Source organism: Vigna umbellata, chromosome 3, assembly GCF_029865625.1.
Source record: "Vigna umbellata cultivar VRB3 chromosome 3, Vumbellata_1.0, whole genome shotgun sequence".
Lineage (NCBI taxonomy): Eukaryota > Viridiplantae > Streptophyta > Magnoliopsida > Fabales > Fabaceae > Vigna > Vigna umbellata.
The window spans coordinates 11,932,841-11,941,248 of record NC_142167.1 but is presented as its reverse complement, the minus strand read 5'-3'; positions in this window follow the sequence as shown (position 1 = coordinate 11,941,248).

The following is an 8,408-nucleotide window of genomic DNA, read 5'->3' as shown; positions in this document are numbered from 1 at the left end:
TTCCTCCACTTTCTCCACTTCCTCCACTTTGTCCACTTCTTCAACTTCCTCCACTTCGTCAACTTCGTCCACTTCGTCAACTTTGTCCACTTCCTCTACTTCGTCCACTTCCTCAACTTCCTCCACTTCGTCAACTTCGTTCACTTCGTCCACTTCGTTCACTTCCTACACTTCCTCCACTTCGTCCACTTCCTCCACTACGTCCACTTCGTCATCTTTGTCCACTTCTTCAACTACCTCCACTTCCTCCACTCCTTCCACTCCGTCCACTTCGTCCACTTGGTCTACTTCGTCCACTTCGTCCCCTTCCTCCACTTCGTCCACTTCCTCCACTTCGTCCACTTCCTCCACTTCCTCCACTTCCTCCACTTCCTCCACTTCCTCTACTTCTTCCGCTTCGTCCACTTCGTACACTTCCTCCACTTCCTCCACTTCGTCAACTTCGTCCACTTCCTACACTTCGTCAACTTCGTCCAATTCCTCCACTTCGTCAACGTCCTCCATTTCGTTCACTTGGTCCACTTCCTCCATTTCCTCCACTTCGTCCACCTCCTCCACTTCGTCTACTTAGTCAACTTCCTCCACTTCGTCAACTTCCTCCACTTCCTCCACTTTTTCCAATTCGTCCACTTCGTTCTCTTCCTCAACTTCGTCCACTACGTCCACTTCGTCACCTTCCTCCACTTCCACCACTTCGTCCACTTCTTCCGCTTCGTCCACTTCGTCCTCTTCCTCCTCTTCATCCTCTTCCTCCACTTCGTCTTCTTCGTCCGCTTCGTCCTCTTCCTCAACTTCCTCCACTTCCTCTGCTTCTTCCACTTCGTCCACTTGTTGCAATTCCTCCATTTCCTCCACTTCGTCCACTTCGTTCTCTTCCTCCACTTACTCCACTTTGTCCCCTTCGTCCACTTGGTCAACTTCCTCCACTTCCTCTACTTCCTCCACTTCGTCCACTTCGTCAACTTCCTCCACTTCCTCCACTTCTTCTACTTCCTCCAGTCTGTCCATTTCCTCAACTTCCTCAACTTTCTCCACTTCCTTCACTTCTTCCAGTTCGTCCACTTCGACCAGTTCCTCCACTTCCTCCACTTCTTCCACTTCCTCTACATCCTCCACTTCCTCCACTTCGTCAACTTCCTTCACTTGCTCCACTTCGTCCACTTCCTCCACCTCATCCACTTCCTCCACTTTCTCCACTTCGTCAACTTCCTCCACTTCGTCAACTTCGTCAACTTCCTCCACCTCATCCACTTCCTCCACTTCGTCCCCATCGTGCACTTCCTCCACTTCCTCAACTTCGTCCACTTCGTCAACTTCCTCGACTTCATCCACTTTCTCGACTTTGTCCTCTTCGTCCACTTCGTCAACTTCGTCCACTTCGTCAATTTCGTCAACTTCGTCCACTTCCTCCACTTCCTCTTTTCGTCCCCATCGTCCACTTCGTCAACTTCCTCCGCTTCCTCAACTTCCTCCACTTCCTCCACTTCCTCTACATCCTCCACTTCGTCAACTTCTTCCACTTCCTCCACTTCGTCAACTTCCTCCACATCCTCCACTTCCTCCATTTTCTCCACTCCGTCAACATTGTCAACTTCGTCCACTTCGTAAACTTCGTCCACTTCGTCCACTTCCTCCACTTCCTCCACGTCCTCCACGTCGTCCACTTCTTCCACTTCGTCCACTTCGTCCACTTCTACCACTTCATCCACTTCGTCAACTCCGTCCGCTTCCTTCACTTCCCCCACTTCTTTCACCTCGTCAACTTCGTCCACTTCTTCAACTTCGTCCACTTCTTCCACTTCAACGACTTCGTCAACTTCATCCACTTCGTCCACGTCCTCTACTTTGTCCACTTCCTACACTTCGTCCAGTTCTTCCACTTCTTCAACTTTGTCATCTTCCTCCACTTCCTCCTTTTTCTCCATTTCCTCCACTTCCTCCACTTCCTCCACTTCTTCAACTTCGTCCACTTCCTCCACTTCGTCAACTTCGTCCACTTCCTCCACTTCGTCCACTTCGTCCACTTCGTCAACTTCGTCCACTTCCTCCACTTCCTCCACTTCGGCAACTTCGTCCACTACGTCCACTTCGTTCACTTCCTACACTTCCTCCACTTCCTCCACTACGTCCACTTCGTCATCTTTGTCCACTTCTTCAACTTCCTCCACTTATTGCACTTCCTCCACCCCTTCCACTCCGTCCACTTCGTCCCCTTCCTCCCCTTCCTCCACTTCCTCCACTTCGTCCACTTCCTCCACTTCCTCCATTTCCTCCACTTCGTCCACCTCCTCCACTTCGTCCACTTCGTCAACTTCCTCAACTTTTTCCACTTCGTCCACTTCATCCTCTTCCTCAACTTCACCCACTTCTTCCACTTCGTCAGCTTCCTCCACTTCCACCACTTCGTCCACTTCTTCCGCTTCGTCCACTTCGTCCTCTTCCTCCTCTTCCTCCACCTCGTCTTCTTTGTTCGCTTCGTCCTCTTCCTCAACTTCCTCCACTTCGTGCACTTCGACCTCTTCGTCCACTTCGTAAACTTCCTCCACTTCCTCTACTTCTTCCACTTCGTCCGCTTCGTCTACTTCGCCCACTTCGTCAACTTCATCAAGTTCGTCCACTTCGTCCACTTCCTCAATTTCCTGCACTTCGTCCACCTCGTCCCCATCGTGCACTTCGTCCACCTCGTCAACTTCCTCCACTTCCTCCATTTCGTCAACTTCCTCCAGTTCTTCCACTCCACTTCCTTGACTTCCTCAACTTCCTCCATCCCATCCACCTCCTGCACTTCCTCCACTTCGTCCCCACCGTCCACTTCGTCAACTTCCTGCACTTCCTTCACTTCGTCCACTTCGTCCACTTCGTCAACTTCATCCACTTCGTCCACTTCATTAACTTCGTCCACTTCCCCCACTTCGTCCACTTCATCCTCTTCCTCCACTTCCTCCACTTTCTCCACTTCTTCATCTTCGTCCACTTCGTCCACTTCGTTCACTTTCACCACTTCGTCCACTTCGTCCACTTCCTTCACTTCCCCGACTTCCTCCATGCACTTCGTCAACTTCCTCCACTTCCTCCACTTCGTCGACTTCGACCACTTCTTCCACTTCGTCAACTTCGTCCACTTCGTCCGCTTCGTCCACTTCGTCTACTTCGTCCACTTCCCCCACTTCGTCCACTTCGTCCACTTCATTCACTTCCTCCACTTCCTCCACTTCCTCCACTTTCTCCACTTCTTCCACTTCGTCCACTTCGTTTACTTTCTGCACTACGTCAACTTTGTCCACTTCCTCCACCTCCTTCACTTTGTCCACTTCGTCCCCTTCGTCCATTTCCTCCACTTCCTACAGTTCCTCCACTTCCTCCACTTCTTCCACTTCGTCCACTTCGACCACTTCGTCCACTTCCAGCATTTCCTCCACTTCCTCCACTTCGTCCACTTCTTCAACTTCCTCCAATTCCTCCACTTCCTCCCCCTCCTCTACTTTCTTCAATTGCTCCACTTCGCCCCCTTCGTCCACATCGTCTACTTCGTCAACTTCCTCCACTTCCTCCACTTGCTCCAGTTCCTCCACTTCGTCCACTTCCTCTACTTCGTCATCTTCCTCCACTTCGTCCACTTCTTCAACTTCGTCCGCTTCCTCCACTTCGTCAACTTCGTCCACTTCGACCACTTCGTGCAGTTCCTCCATTTCCTCCACTTCGTCCACTTCGTCCACTTCCTCCACATTGTCCCCTTCTTCCACTTCCTCCACTTCCTCCACTTCATTCACTTCGACCACTTCGTGCACTTCGTCCACTTCCGGCACTTCCTCCACTTCCTCCACTTCGTCCTCTTCTTCCCCTTCGTCAACTTCCTACACTTCATCCACTTCCTCCACTTCTTCCAATTCGTCCACTTCGTCCACTTCGTCCACTTCGAACACTTCTTCCACTTTGTCCTCTTCATCAACTTCCACCATTTCCTCTACTTCCCACACTTCATCCACTTCTTCCCCTTCGTCAACTTCCTCCACTTCCTCCACTTCATCCACTTCGTCCACTTCCTTCATTTCCTCTATTTCCTCCACTTCGTCCACTTCTTCAACTTCCTGCACTTCCTGCACTTCCTGCACTTCCTGCACTTCGTCCCCTTCGTCCACTTCCTCCACTTCGTCAACTTCGTCCACATCCTCCACTAAGTCCACTTCTTCCACTTCGTCAATTTCTTCCACTTCGTCGACCTCGTGGTCCACTTCGTCCAATTTGTCCACGTCGTCCAGCTCGACCACTTCGTCCACTTCCTCCATTTCGTCCACTTCGTCCACTATGTCCACTTTGTTAGCAAAATGATGAAGATGAAGTTTTGATGATGTCCAAATCAAGTCAAGAGAAATCAAGATTCAAGATGTTATGAAGACTTGTATTGCTATGGAAAGCGTTTGTAATAATTGTAGTTTAGTGTCTAGGACTTAGATTTTTAGTGGTTTTGATTCCATGTAATTTTATATTATATAATTTATGTCCAGAGTCAAAATCGCACTGTTTTAATCGATTAAAACAAGTATTAATCGATTAAAACGAGTAAAAGCTGAAAACTCAACTTTTTCCGATTTAATAGATTAAAATGTATTTTAATCTATTAGCTAATCGATTAAAATACATTTTAATCGATTAAAGCTGACCGTTGGAGTTTTCAAGCTTTTGAAAACTAGTCGTTGCTCTGTAATAATCGATTAAGGCTTATAATAATCGATTAGTTAATCGATTATGCTTGAGAATAATCGATTAACACTAGCCGTTGGGGTTTTCAGATTTGAAAAACTAGCCGTTGTACTCATTATTAATCGATTAATATTTATGTTAATCGATTAAATGCGTTAGATGGCCCGTTTTCAAAGAATGGAAGAGTATTTGGCTGAGCCTATAAAATAGCTCACTCTTGATCTCAAAAACAACTCTTCCCTTGTGCTCTAGTACTCATAAATCATTGAGACTTGTGTTCTCTTATTCGGCTTGTGAAACTCTTGTCTGTGGAGCTGGTGAAGTGCTGCTACGGTGACAAAGGAAATAGCCGGTTCATCCTTGGTGTGTCTAAGGAGGTGTTCGGAAGAGAATCATCCTTCGTGAAGTATTCGGAGGAGGTGTTCATCCTTTGTGAAGACTCAAAGGAGGTGTAGGTTCATCTCTTGTGGTATCAAGAGAGGTGGTTTCTAAACTTTTACAAATTGTGTTTCTTTGTGATTGTAATTTGTAATTGTTTTGTGTTAGTGAAAAATGATGGACGAACGCCCGAGGAGAGACCGAAGACGTGACGCTGACTCCTCGAAGCTTCCTCCAGAGAGATGAAGACGCAGCGGAATGGAAACGAAACTCAAGATTGAAGTGGGAAATGAGAGCGAAACACATGAAAACCTAGGATCTAAGGTTTAATCGGTGGAAGTTGAAGGTATGGGAAATGAAGATGGTTTGTTCGGTGAGAAACCCTAGGAGGACGAAGAACTACTGATTTAATCAGTGGAAAGTGACTTACAATCGGTGAAAAATGGAATAGAAAGGCAGATCTGAGGTTGTAGACAATGGAACTCTCGAGAGCGAGAGTGAGACGCGAAGAAGAAAGAGAATGTGGAATGTGCGTGTCTGATGTGCGTGAAGAAAGAAGTGAGAGGCGCGGTCTGAACGTGGCTGACGCGTTGGACTGGAGACGTATTGGCAGCTGACGCGTGCCAGATGTGGCAGTGGAGGAGAGGAAGCGTGAAGAATGAGAAGCACCGTGAAAATGGAAAATGAAAGTGAGAGATGTGCTTGGAAGGTGGCTAGAGGAAGTCTTTGGACTCTCTAGCCTGACTTTCAAGAGAGAATAGTTTCTATTTCAGAAAGTCTAATTCTCATTAATCTCAAAAGTGCTAATACAATAGAGGAGTTGGGTATTTATAGTAACCCATACTCCTTAAGAGCTAAGCTAGGAAAAGTAAAAATACAAAAGGAGGACTACGTCAAGGAGGATTCCATCATGCCCTCCCTCTTAAGAAAAGATTTGTCCTCAAATCTGGCAATCGCCTTATGAAGAAGCTCCACACAATCTTGGGGAGCATGGCCATCTTGGAGTGGCCTTATTCTTTTAGATCTAGTTTTCTTCCTCCTGGATCAAACACGAATCTGCAATACACATCAAATATATCTTCGATTAATATCAATCCAAGAAAGAATTTTTCTTTAAAAACAAGAGAATAAGAACTTCTAATACTTTGATTAGTAATCTTTGAAAATTTTAGAAGTCCAAATTCAATTTTATCTTGAGTTAATTGTTTTCTTAAAGATAACAATAACTCAAGATTTGAATTGTCATATTTTGAAAATGTTTTCATGACAATTGGTTTGAAAGAAAAGTCAAAAATTGAAAAGTAATCAATTATTGGAAAAGAAGTAAAGATTTGGAAACCTTCCCTTTTAGGTTCCACCGTCTTTGAAAGAATAGGATTTGTCATCAGTAACAATTTCTCCTTTTCTTTCTTCTCTTTTTCTTGCCTTTCTCTCTTTTCTTCTTTTCTCTCTTCTTCTCTTCTTAATTCCTCTCTTCTTCTCTCTTCTCTTTTCTCTATTTGTTCTCTCTCTCTCTTCTCTTCTTCTTTCTTTTCTTCCTTTTCTTTTCTCTCAATCTCTCGTTCTCTTTTCTTATCCTTGATCTCCTTAAGTCTTGCCCCAAATTCTAATTCTCTACGAAGAAACCCATGATCATTTAAACTCTCAAGAAATAATTTTCCATTATTAATGCAATCCCTAATTAGTTCTAGGTTTCTTTTAATGCTTGAAGGCACAAACTTTCTTCTCATGCAAGCTTTTAAATCATGCCAATCACATATGGAGGACTTTCTACCTTTCCTAACATGATATTGTCTTTCATTCCACCACTCACTTGCATGCTTTTCTAACTTAGAGAGATATATGCTAAGAACATAATATTCACTCTCTTCATAAAACCAAGGATTTATTTTATCAATTTCTTTTTCCCAAGCTAGGTATGTTAATGCACCTATGTCTTTACCAAATGATGGAAGATTCCTAGCTTGTTTAAACATTTCATCAACTTTATCTAACCTAGAAGACCTATATGAACCATAAGAAGACATCTTTGTTTTTAAAAGTTTTCTTAATCTAAAGGGTTCAAAACTTTCACTTAGACAAGTCCCAGGTAAGAGAGGTGAGCTAAAGAGCTGCTTAAGTACCAAGTCTTGCCTTGCCAGAAATGTCTTAGGCTACTAACTAATTACCCCTTAAATTAAAATCACCTTTAGAAACAAAGTACACAACTCAAACAATTAAGCACAAATAAAAGACTAGACTCTCGGACTCTAATGTGAAAAGGCTTAGAGTTTAATCCCTTTTAGCCTAAATCACCCCTAAACGTAAAACACAAAACAAATCAATATTAAAGTCTACTCCTATGGTGAAGCTTGTAGCTTTGGCTAACAAGACACATTCACCTGTCTAGCTATGCTAAAAATAAAAGCAAATAAAGTTGCCAAGAGTTTGAAAGAGCACCAAAGACTCTTCCAAAGAACTTGGACTTTATAAAAGGCCCTTTTACACAACAAAAATGAAACTAACAGTAGGCTAACACAAGCCTATTACAAACAAATTAAAGGAAAGCTGACACAAAAAACCTATTACACATAAAAATGAAGAAAACAATTTACAAAAAGATTCAAACAGCTTATTAAAACAAGAAGTTCACAACAGCAAATTCAAATCAGATCTGCTGCTCATTTCATGCATCCGAGCTCTCAGTATTGAATGTCATAGCTCATACGGTATGCACATTGAACATATAATCAGATCACCACAAACACAACTCAAATAAGAAATACAACTTGAAGTTATGAACAAGAAAAACCAACTAACATGACTATGACAAAACAGAATTCGATTTAGAAATTAAAAGACTCAAACAAATTGGATTCACCGAATAAAATGATAAAAACAGTGACTCAAAGCACAGATTAGACTCAACACAAAATTGAAACCTAAACGAATATGAAGAGATTGAATCAAAGCAAGACAGTGAAGGAAAAATGATGAACAACGCAGAAATTAACGAAACAAAACGCAAAGAATCAAAACCAAACCGAGAAAAACAAGATGAATCACCAAGACATTATCGAAACAACGCAAGAACAGAAGAATCGAAACAACTCAAAAATGGAAGAAAACTCAGAACAGAGACGAACCGAGATACTTACCTTCGAAGCGTGTTCGACCTTGCTCTGAATACCACTTGATGGACGAAGCCTGAGGAGTTCGGACCGACAGAGGTAGCAGAAGGCGATCCGGATCATCGAAGCCTCTTCAATGAGTGAAGACGCAGCGGAATGGAAACGAAACTCAAGATTGAAGTGGGAAATGAGAGCGAAACACATGAAAACCTAGGATCT